The sequence below is a fragment of the Girardinichthys multiradiatus genome, chromosome 10 (assembly GCF_021462225.1).
Source record: "Girardinichthys multiradiatus isolate DD_20200921_A chromosome 10, DD_fGirMul_XY1, whole genome shotgun sequence".
Classification (NCBI taxonomy): Eukaryota; Metazoa; Chordata; class Actinopteri; order Cyprinodontiformes; family Goodeidae; genus Girardinichthys; species Girardinichthys multiradiatus.
The window spans coordinates 105,911-115,912 of NC_061803.1; positions in this window are offsets into that span (position 1 = coordinate 105,911).

A 10,002-nucleotide genomic window follows, 5' to 3' on the forward strand; every position below is an offset into this window, starting at 1 on the left:
TGTATCAGGATTTCAATGCACCAATACACACAGCAAGACTGGTGAAAGATTGGTTTGATGAACATGAAAGTGAAGTTGAACATCTCCCATGGCCTGCACAGTCACCAGATCTAAATATTATTGAGCCACTTTGGGGTGTTTTGGAGGAGCGAGTCAGGAAACGTTTTCCTCCACCAGTATCACGTAGTGACCTGGCCACTATCCTGCAAGAAGAATGGCTTAAAATCCCTCTGACCACTGTGCAGGACTTGTATATGTCATTCCCAAGACGAATTGATGCTGTATTGGCCGCAAAAGGAGGCCCTACACCATACTAATAAATTATTGTGGTCTAAAACCAGGTGTTTCATTTTCATTGTCCAACCCCTGTATCTCAACAATTTTTCATTTCAGTGGCATGAATTTACTTTTAAAATATTTTATCAATGTTTCCTTTCCATGAATGTAAATGGATTTATCATGAAAATCTAATGTCACAGTCACTTCAAGGTAGCTGTAATTATACCTTTACTTCAGAAACCTCCTCTTGATCAAGACGACTTAATAAATTACAGATCATCCTTTCTTAATTTAAATTCTTCAGTTATTAATCAAGTGTGTGAGCATTTCCACAGCAATGATCTGTTTGAAGAGTTTCAGTCAGGTTTCAGAGCTTTGGATTATGTTTGATGTTTTTATGGGTTTTTGTCCAGTGATCTCTCCCTCTTCAAACTTTCTTGAATCTTTCACACTGCTGATTGTGGATGAAACGGTCGATCAGCTGGCTGATGATTTAAGCCCAGTTTCTCCTGTATGGCCACTACTGAGTATTAAGGCTCTCCAGTTGAAGCCTGCTGCCCGAAACATAGACAGCCAAGGCCTGAACTTTCTCCAACTGACGGAATTTGCTAAATGAGGCAGTGCATCGGCCAGAACCCCTTCTACGACTGGTTCCCTCTCCCCTTCCAACTGGACCAACACTATCCCACATTCATTATGTAGAGGACCTCCAACTAGGTCTGTGATCATAATGTGGGATCAAATGATACAACCAGATGAATGCATTCGATGTTTGCGGTCCAGTAGTATTCCTCTGCGCATTCTATAAACCGAAATGTAACAATTTCCAAAATATGCAAGAAACTCTTCTGTTGACTAAGCATTGCGGCTGAACTTCCAAAATCCCCCTTTCCAAAGCTGCAGTGGGCTTAAAACAAGACTAAATTAATGATGTTTAGGGTTTCTTGTTCTCACTTTATTCCATGTTGCACAGCCAGCAACTTCCCATTCACTCTCTCGGTCCAACATTCGAATCAAATTCAGGAGGATAGTTATTCATGTGCATTCATGTGTGAGTGTGCAGTCAACAGAAGTTTTCCCTGTTAACTTCACCCCATTCCTCTAGCTAGGTAAAGTGAATGAGTGCAGGTTTACGTAATCACAAAGCACACGCCGATTGTGTCACACCCCACCCACACACCAAAGTGCCAGTGAAGTGGCACACATAGCTGGGATTTACAGAAACACTTTAAATTTACTTGTCTCCTACAACCCATATTACATCAGTAGAGTCTGACAGGATGCAGTTTCTACGCACCCTAACCCTTCTGTTTGAAGGCAAGACCTGAACTATGAAATCTGTTAAGATGAAGGATGGACAGAGTCAAAGGCTGCTAAAAGATCTGACATGACAGAAAATCCCTCTGTCTGCAGCAGCCATGGCGTCATCGGAAATTGTAAGCAAAACAGTTACCCCAGCCCCAACCCTTTTTAAAAGATTGGCTGGTTTTCTTTAAAAAAAAACACTAGATGACAGCTTCTATAAAAAGTTCAGGGTCAGAGCTGGTTTGAAGGAGTTGTGGTCCACTATGTAGCGGTCACTCCAGTCAACGTCTTTCAGAAACAGAGGTTGGCCTTGGAGCTAATTTGGGGCCATAAAGTTTGTTAAAAAAAACAAAACATTTGAACCTGAAAAATTATTTTGAACCTCCCCCAAAAAAATATGAAAACTAAAAAAGTTTTGCAACTGAAAAAAAAACCAGATGTGAAACTGGAAAAAAACAAGTTCAAAACTACTTTTCAGAATCAAATTTTTTTTTTTCGAATTTGCAGGTTCCGTGTTGGAGATTCCCATGCTCTCAACATATAGCAAAAGAACCGCCAGGCTAAGCGACGTTATGAAACCTGATGCAAAACGAGCCGGTATTTTCCGAATATCCTTGCATAATTAAGCCTGGACTTGTTTTCACATGGACTGGACTCGGGTTTCGGTTTCTGGTGCATTTTTGATTTAAACGTGTTTGGTCTCCATTTAGTGAAGACATTTAGTGAAGTGACTCACAGCCAGGGGCAAACTGGCATACGGGGCAACTGAGGAAATCCCCGGAGGACCGCTGGCTAGGACATTTCTTATTTTGTGAATGTTTAGTTTTTAATAACCGCCTTTCACAGACGCAGGGCACTGGGCCGGTGATTTACTTCAGCCCGTGAACCACTGGCCCACCACCCCGCACAGACGCAGGGCGAGCGCGACATCAAGTACGGAAGAGGCAACAGTTTGTAGGGCGCTGATATTTTTCTGGACCATTGTGCCCTAAACTATGCCATATCAACCTGTTAAGGATAACCTTTATTTATATTACTCATAGCTGCTTTTCCCATTTATACCATAATGATATAAAGCATAAGTTCTAATGTTTCCTTTTTGTTAGAATAGGACAAGAATATTATGATTTGGGGTTGTTTGGTTTTTGGTTTCGGGTTTTTTCTTTATATGTTCTTCACAGCTCAAGTTTTGAATCATGCTTCTGTTTATTATTTTCCTGTTTATGCTTTTGTTTCATGTTTTTCTAGTTATAGTTCTATTAGTTTGTTTCCTTGGATTTGCGTTCTGTTCAAGCCATGTTTTGCTCCTGTCACGTTGTGTTCTCTGTCAATCAACTTTATTCGGTTCACCTGCACCTAATTAATCTGTCTTGCTTCACCTGGTTCACACTCCATTTATACACACCTGTTCTGTTTACACATCGCAGAAACATTTCTCAAATCATGCCTTGTTTTGTTGATCATGCCAAGCCTGTCCTGCCTGTCAGTTTATCGTTTTATTCCTGCCTCTTCTGAGAGTGAGTTTTTGTTTTTTATTAAATTGTTTTTCACTTACCATCACGCTGCCTGCTCGTCTGCATTCTGGGGTTCTGTCTCGCAAGCCCTAACAAAGAATGCTCATCGACACACATTACAAGGATAAATGGCCCAAGGTTTGTCATGAATGACCTGTGGCTGGGGCACTGGGTTTGATGGTGGAGCAGGCTGTAACTGGTTTGATTAGAAACCCACAGCACACTTAGATTAAGTATGGACACCCGCTACTACACAATCTACCAGATAGTCTACTGATAATCACTGAGGGAGGGAACATCCATTGCATCGGAGTGCCAGATATAAAACTACATGTGACCTTCTATCGAGGCTCTTCCTCATCCTTGCACAGACGCGACGGTCCGAGACGAGCCTCGGCGCTGATCTCTGTAATCATTCCTCTGCCTAATTTAGATTAAAGGAGCTGAAAGTTAGAAACTGTTTGAGAGTCGTTCCTCTAAGAGTCTTTAGATAGAGAGTGTGATCGCTTCTGGGGACCAAGGATCGGAGAAACTCCAAGAGGTCTGACTGCCAACAGGGTGCGGTAGCTCGGACAAACCTCTCCTCTGCTCCAGTCAGGCAGATCAGCTCTCCTGAGCGCTGGCGAACAGCTGATCTGTAACACATGAACATGCGCTGCAATGCGGCCAGCTGAGCTGACAATGAAGAGCGGAGATCAGAAAAAAAAGCCCGGGCTACTAAAACAAACAGTGGCACTTATTAAAAACTATATATATATATATATATACATATATATATATAGTTCTGGGGTTTCAACAGAGGTTTTAGCTTCTTTTGGCTTGGATACCCAGCAGTGAGGTCATGTAGCGGCTTGACGATTGTAGAGTAGTCCTTAACAAACCTCCGATAATATCCTGCAAACCCCATGAACGATCTCAGTTCTTTCAATGTCTTTGGCACAGGCCAGGATGTAAGAGTGGTGATCTTGTCAGGGTCCCTTTCCACACCATCCTTGGAAACAACATGACCAAGATATTTCACTGGAGTTTGGAAGAGCACACACTTTTCAATGGACAGCTTTAGTTCAAAATCCTTCAATTTGTTTAGAACTTCCATCAATCTTTCTTCATGTTCTTTGAGGGTTGGTGCGAAGATGATTAAATCATCAATATAGACCAGGACTTCTTCCAGGTTGAGCTCACCCTACTTTTTTCCATGAGGCTTTGGAAAGTGCTCGGAGCGTTGGTCACTCCCTGTGGCATGCAATTAAATTACCAGAAACCTAATGGACAAACGAAGGCTGTTTTGTTCTTGTCAGTTTCCTCCATTTCTATCTGGTAATACCCAGACTTTAGATCCAGCACCGAGTACCACTTAAAGCCAGCAAGTGCAGTAAACGCGTCTTCCAGTTTCGGGAGGGCATAAGCTTCTTTAATGGTCTGAATATTGAGTTTCCGGTAATCAATACAGAGGCGTACAGAGCCATTTTTTTCCAAACAACCACAATGGGTCAAGCAAATGAAGACTCCAACTCAACTGATTCCAAACTCAAATAGCTCTTGAAGATGCTTTCTCACAGCATCCACATCTTGTGGGTGTATAGGGCGTGGCATTTGTTTAAACGTTATAGGGTCAGATAGATTTATTTGATGTTTTACCTTCTCTGTTTGGTCAAAATCTAGGTCATGTTTGGCAAAGACCTCTGATATGCTGCCGAGCTTTGAGATGATGTGGTTTTTCCATTGTGGTGTCAGAGGTGATTCTCCGAAGTTGTACTGAAGCTGAGGTGTTGGTGGCTCTGCAGGCTTTGTCCAATACTTAGACGATGTGCTCTTCGGAGATAACATACTGATGTCATGGTATGACATCCTTGGACTTGGTTTGTGTTTTTGTGTTAACTGTGCTTAGGTCTATGTTTTCCTTTATTGTTAATTAGTTCCACCTGTCCCTTATGCCTCTATGTCTCCTTGCCACACCTGTTCTTAGTTCCTGTGATTACCTGCCTTTGTTTACTCCCTGTATATTAGTTGGTCTGTGTTCTTTGTTCCCTGGTGGTTCCTCTGTCACTATTCCTCATTCACTACCCCTGTTTATGCTCAGTTTTGCTACGGTACAGAACTATGTACACATGAAGGTTTTTGGCTCGACTCATGTTTGTAACTGCTGTGATTATGTTACGTTTTGGAGACCTTTAATTAAAGAGAAGCCTTCCTCTCATCATGCGGCTGCCAAGCTCTTATCTGCACTTTGGTCCGATCCAAACGCAGAATGTGATATTAGGAACCAGCCATAAACAGGACCAAGCAGACAGAGCTAAAGAACTTAAAATGTGGATAAAGCAGCAAGAGGAGAAGCTACAAGCTATGTATGGAGAGGGGATTGAGATTTTACCCTCGCCTTTGTTGCTGGAGGAGATGGGAGTGTTTCGTTGTATCTGACCGGGCCCCCATGGATGTATTACCGGATCGGAATCATACCTCTCCAGCTTGTTCCTCCTCCAAGCAACGTCCTCCTCGCCGCAAGCGCTCCACCCCAGCTACAGCAGCTCCGGCTGAGCTCAACCGGCCCACAGCTGCTTTGCCGGAGCCATCCACGTCAGCAGCGGCTCCTGTGGAGCCATCCTCATCTGCAGCGGCACCTGCTGCGGCCGAATTCCCCGCTGGTTTCGGCTCCCGCCCTGGACGACATCGTCGCCGCGGAACAGTCGCCATTGGGGAGGTTTGGATGGGCGTCTCCAACCCTTCTACGGAGGGTCCATCCGCCATGGCCTCCTCGCGGCTATCTTCCCCGGAGTTGGTGGGGGGTTGTCCAGCGCCGTCTGTAGTTCTCCAGCCGCCGGTGCAGCCTCCAGCCCTGAATTGGGATCAAGCCCGGCTGGAGAAAATGAAAGAGGATTTCATGAAGGGACGTTGCTGTGATTTTGTACTTCACTTAATGGATCATCCAGTGGATCTGAATCTGGTACACTCTGTTCTACAGGCCGAATTCATTGTGGAGGGATTGCTCGACGCTCCAGCTCCTCTTTCTGCTGGAGGTCCTTTCGACCCTCTTCTTGTGGCCATTAGACCAGCACAGAGCTCCAAGGATTCTGAGCCACAGCCGACCGCCGTCAAGCTTCATGAGCCCCAGCCTGCAGCCAAGCCTCTGGACTCACAGCCTGCAGCCAAGCCTCTGGACTCACAGCCTGCTGCCAAGCCTCTGGACTCACAGCCTGCTGCCAAGCCTCTGGACTCACAGCCTGCAGCCAAGCCTCTGGACTCACAGCCTGCTGTGAAGCTACAGATCCCAGAGTCCAGAGAGGGGTTCAATGGAGAGCCGCCTCTCATCCTAGTTCCTGAGTTTCCTGAGAGGTCCGAGGACGGACCGCCTCTCATCCTAGTTTCTGAGTTTCCTGAGGGGTCCGAGGATGGAGCGCCTCAGATCTTGGCTCCAGGACCCATTGACTGTGCTCCTGAAATGACCTACTGTGCTCCTGGCCAGACTGACACTACGACCAACCCAGGGCCAGACACGCCACAGCTAGACACACCAAAGCCGGACGCCAGGCCCAAGCCTCTGCGGGCCCTGCCTAGGCCCAAGTCTTTGCTGCGGTTCTGGCTTTGCCGCAGACCTGCTTCCACTTTGCAGACCGCCTGGCTCCTTGCTTCGTGGGCTTTCCAGGCATCTCCGCTGCCGGCATCCGGGCAGCCTGCATCCTCACCACTGGCTGCTGCGCCGCCGGCTTCCTAGACGCCTGCAACTCTGTCGCCGCCGGCCTCTGGATCGTCAGCTTCTTCGCTGGCTACTTCGCCTCAGACCTCCGGATCGTCGGCTTCTCCGCTGGGTACTTCGCCGCAGACCTCCTGATTGTCAGCTTCTTCGCTGGCTACTTTGCCGCAGAACTCTGTGGTGCAGGTCCAGTCACCTGCCTGAACTCTGTGCCTGCTGGGGACGACCTCCTGCTCGCCCGCCTGAACTCTGTGCCTGCTGGGGACAACCTCCTGGTCGCCCGCCTGAATTGTTTTTTGTTTCTGGCCCTCCTTCCGAGGCCCCCCTCCGCCCACCCTGGAGTATTTTTGTTTTGGACTTTGTGTTTTCTAGTGGTCGTCTGGGATCCGACCTTAGGGGGGGGGGGGGGGGGGGGGGGGGTGGCTCTGCAGGCTTTGTCCAATACTTAGACGATGTGCTCTTCGGAGATAACATACTGATGTCATGGTATGACATCCTTGGACTTGGTTTGGGTTTTTGTGTTAACTGTGCTTAGGTCTATGTTTTCCTTTATTGTTAGTTAGTTCCACCTGTCCCTTATGCCTCCATGTCTCCTTGCCACACCTGTTCTTAGTTCCTGTGATTACCTGCCTTTGTTTACTCCCTGTATATTAGTTGGTCTGTGTTCTTTGTTCCCTGCTGGTTCCTCCGTCACTATTCCTTGTTCACTATCCCTGTTTATGCTCAGTTTTGCTATGGTACAGAACTGTGTACACATGTAAGTTTTTAGCTCGACTCATGTTTGTAACTGCTGTGATTATGTTACGTTTTGGAGACCTTTAATTAAAGAGAAGCCTTCCTCTCATCATGCGGCTGCCAAGCTCTTATCTGCACTTTGGTCCGATCCAAACCCAGAATGTGATAACTGAAAGGCGGTGATCTCAGCAATGGCTGCTCTTGCTGGGATGATGACTACATGGTCTGACTCAGTTACCACAACTGGCAAATGACAAGGCCAGTGTTGAGGTAAATTAATGAGACAAGCCTTAACTATAAGTCCTCCAGGCAGTGGGAAGGAGGCTGGATGTTCAACGACAGCCACTTTCTTCTCCATTAGTAACTGCGGGGCAAAAAAAGTCAAATTCAATTCAATGTATCCAAGGTATGGTACGGTTTGGTAATTGGCTCCTTCAGCTTCCAACAGGTTATCCAGAGGCATAATTTCATGATCTTAGAGTTGAGCAAAAGTCTCTTTTCTTTCTGCCAAAAACAGACATTCAGATTTTTGACGGTGGTCCTTTGCAGTATTAAACCCTTATGAAGGCTTTTGAACATCCCATTGAATAAAGAACTTACAGTCCAAAGACTGTTTTTATTTTCTGGAGCAGTATACCAGAGGACACCATCTAGAGCTTGACAGAGCTTGTCAGCATTTGCCATATGATGCAGCTTATATCAAAGCAAACTCACTGATACAGGAACATTTTGGCATTCCACTAAATATTACTTTGGCCTACATGGAGGTTTTAGCATGTCCAGTAATAAGATCAAGAGGATGTAATGACTTTGCAAGGATTTAGTTTTTTGTTGTGCACCTGCTTCAATGTAATAGGACAACCAGGCTCTTTGCAGGAGTTGGATGTTGCTGTTAAAATGCAATCTATCAAGTCACACAATAAACTGCTCGGCGAGAAAAAGTCTAAACGTTGAACGGTTTAATATGCAACACATAGCTCCGAGCAACTGGTCCAGGGTGTATTCCCCTTCTTTGTCCCTAGAGAGTTTTAATGGCCTTTTTCTTTTGGTTTTTCCCAAGCTGCACGGGAAATTAGCTCTGCCTCCCCGTCCGACGCCGCCATGGCAGAAAGTGTGGGAAATGGATTAATTTGTCACCAGTAATGTAGGACATTGGTAGGCTCGACTATGAAGCCTCAAGTTTTCACGGACATGGCATGTGGATTTTGTTGCAATGTAGCTGAGGCCTTGGAACTATGGGAGATTGTAAGGAGTGTGAATGGAGGTCCATAGGCTATTAAAACCATCTTGTCTTGGGTTGGACAGTAAATGGTTCAACAGTCACACCACTACTCTACAGCCTCACCTTACTGTTAACAGGATTTCTCTTGTAAGGCTTGATGAACCTGGCAACAGCAGATAAAGGTTAATTTCCCTCAACATATTCAGCATGACCAGATCAACTTGTCAACAGAGAATCCTGTTTTCATGGAGTCTGCCAGAAAGTCAGTCAGCTGGTTGATGTTCATTACATTACATTAGTTTGCCTTTGAAAACAGATTATGTAAAAATGCCAGATAATAAGGTGAAAGCCAGTGTGCAATGAATCTCAGAGGGAGGTTTATGAACATCTGTTCTATTCTGATTTTACAGGCTTTATGAGTAATATAATTTCTAAGGGTTTTGCTGAAAGAGCACAAGCTGAGGATTTGGATCGATGTGACATAGAGTGTGGTAAATACCATATCATGGGGTCTACCACCCACAGAAGAAAATCATAACGGTGCAATAAGACCAAACATGAATGACGCAATCATAGCAAGTGGTTTACATGTTATCCCTATGTAGAGGCGCATTGAGGAGCAAAGCGATGCGAAGGACGCGTTTCTAGCGATGTGAGCGGCGCGCTTAGGGTGTATAGAGCGAAGTGAGCAGGTCCTCAAACTGGGTCCTTGATAGACGGAAGTACCACTGAAAGCGACCGTCATCTAGACGCATCTCCTGGAGTAGGTGGTGGTACTCTCCAAACTGGTTTCGTCTCTGGAGAATCTGGTGAACCCAGGGACATCGACGCTGGCTGCATTATTTGGCTTTTCCATAAATAAAGCACCGTCACTCAAACATACTATTAGACTTGTTTGTGGAGCTACATTTCAAGGAACATTTCTGAATGCTCAACTCTTGCAGGGCCCAGATCTTATAAGTTCCTTAGTCTGAGACCTAACTAGATTCAGAATGTAGATCTCATTGCAGACATTACATCTATCTTCCATCATGTTAAGAGTACCAAGTGCAGATGGTGAGCTGTTGAGGTTTCCACCGTCCCTTTTCCACTGGCTCCATTTAGCCTGGGTCCACTCCACTCGGCCCACTCTGCAAGCGTTTCCAATTACAGTTTTTTGGTCCCTGCTCCTGAGCAGGTTCAACCGGGTCTGAATATGGACTACATGTGACGTGGATGGACTACTGTTCAATTGGCCATGGAACCAGGAGAAATGAGAA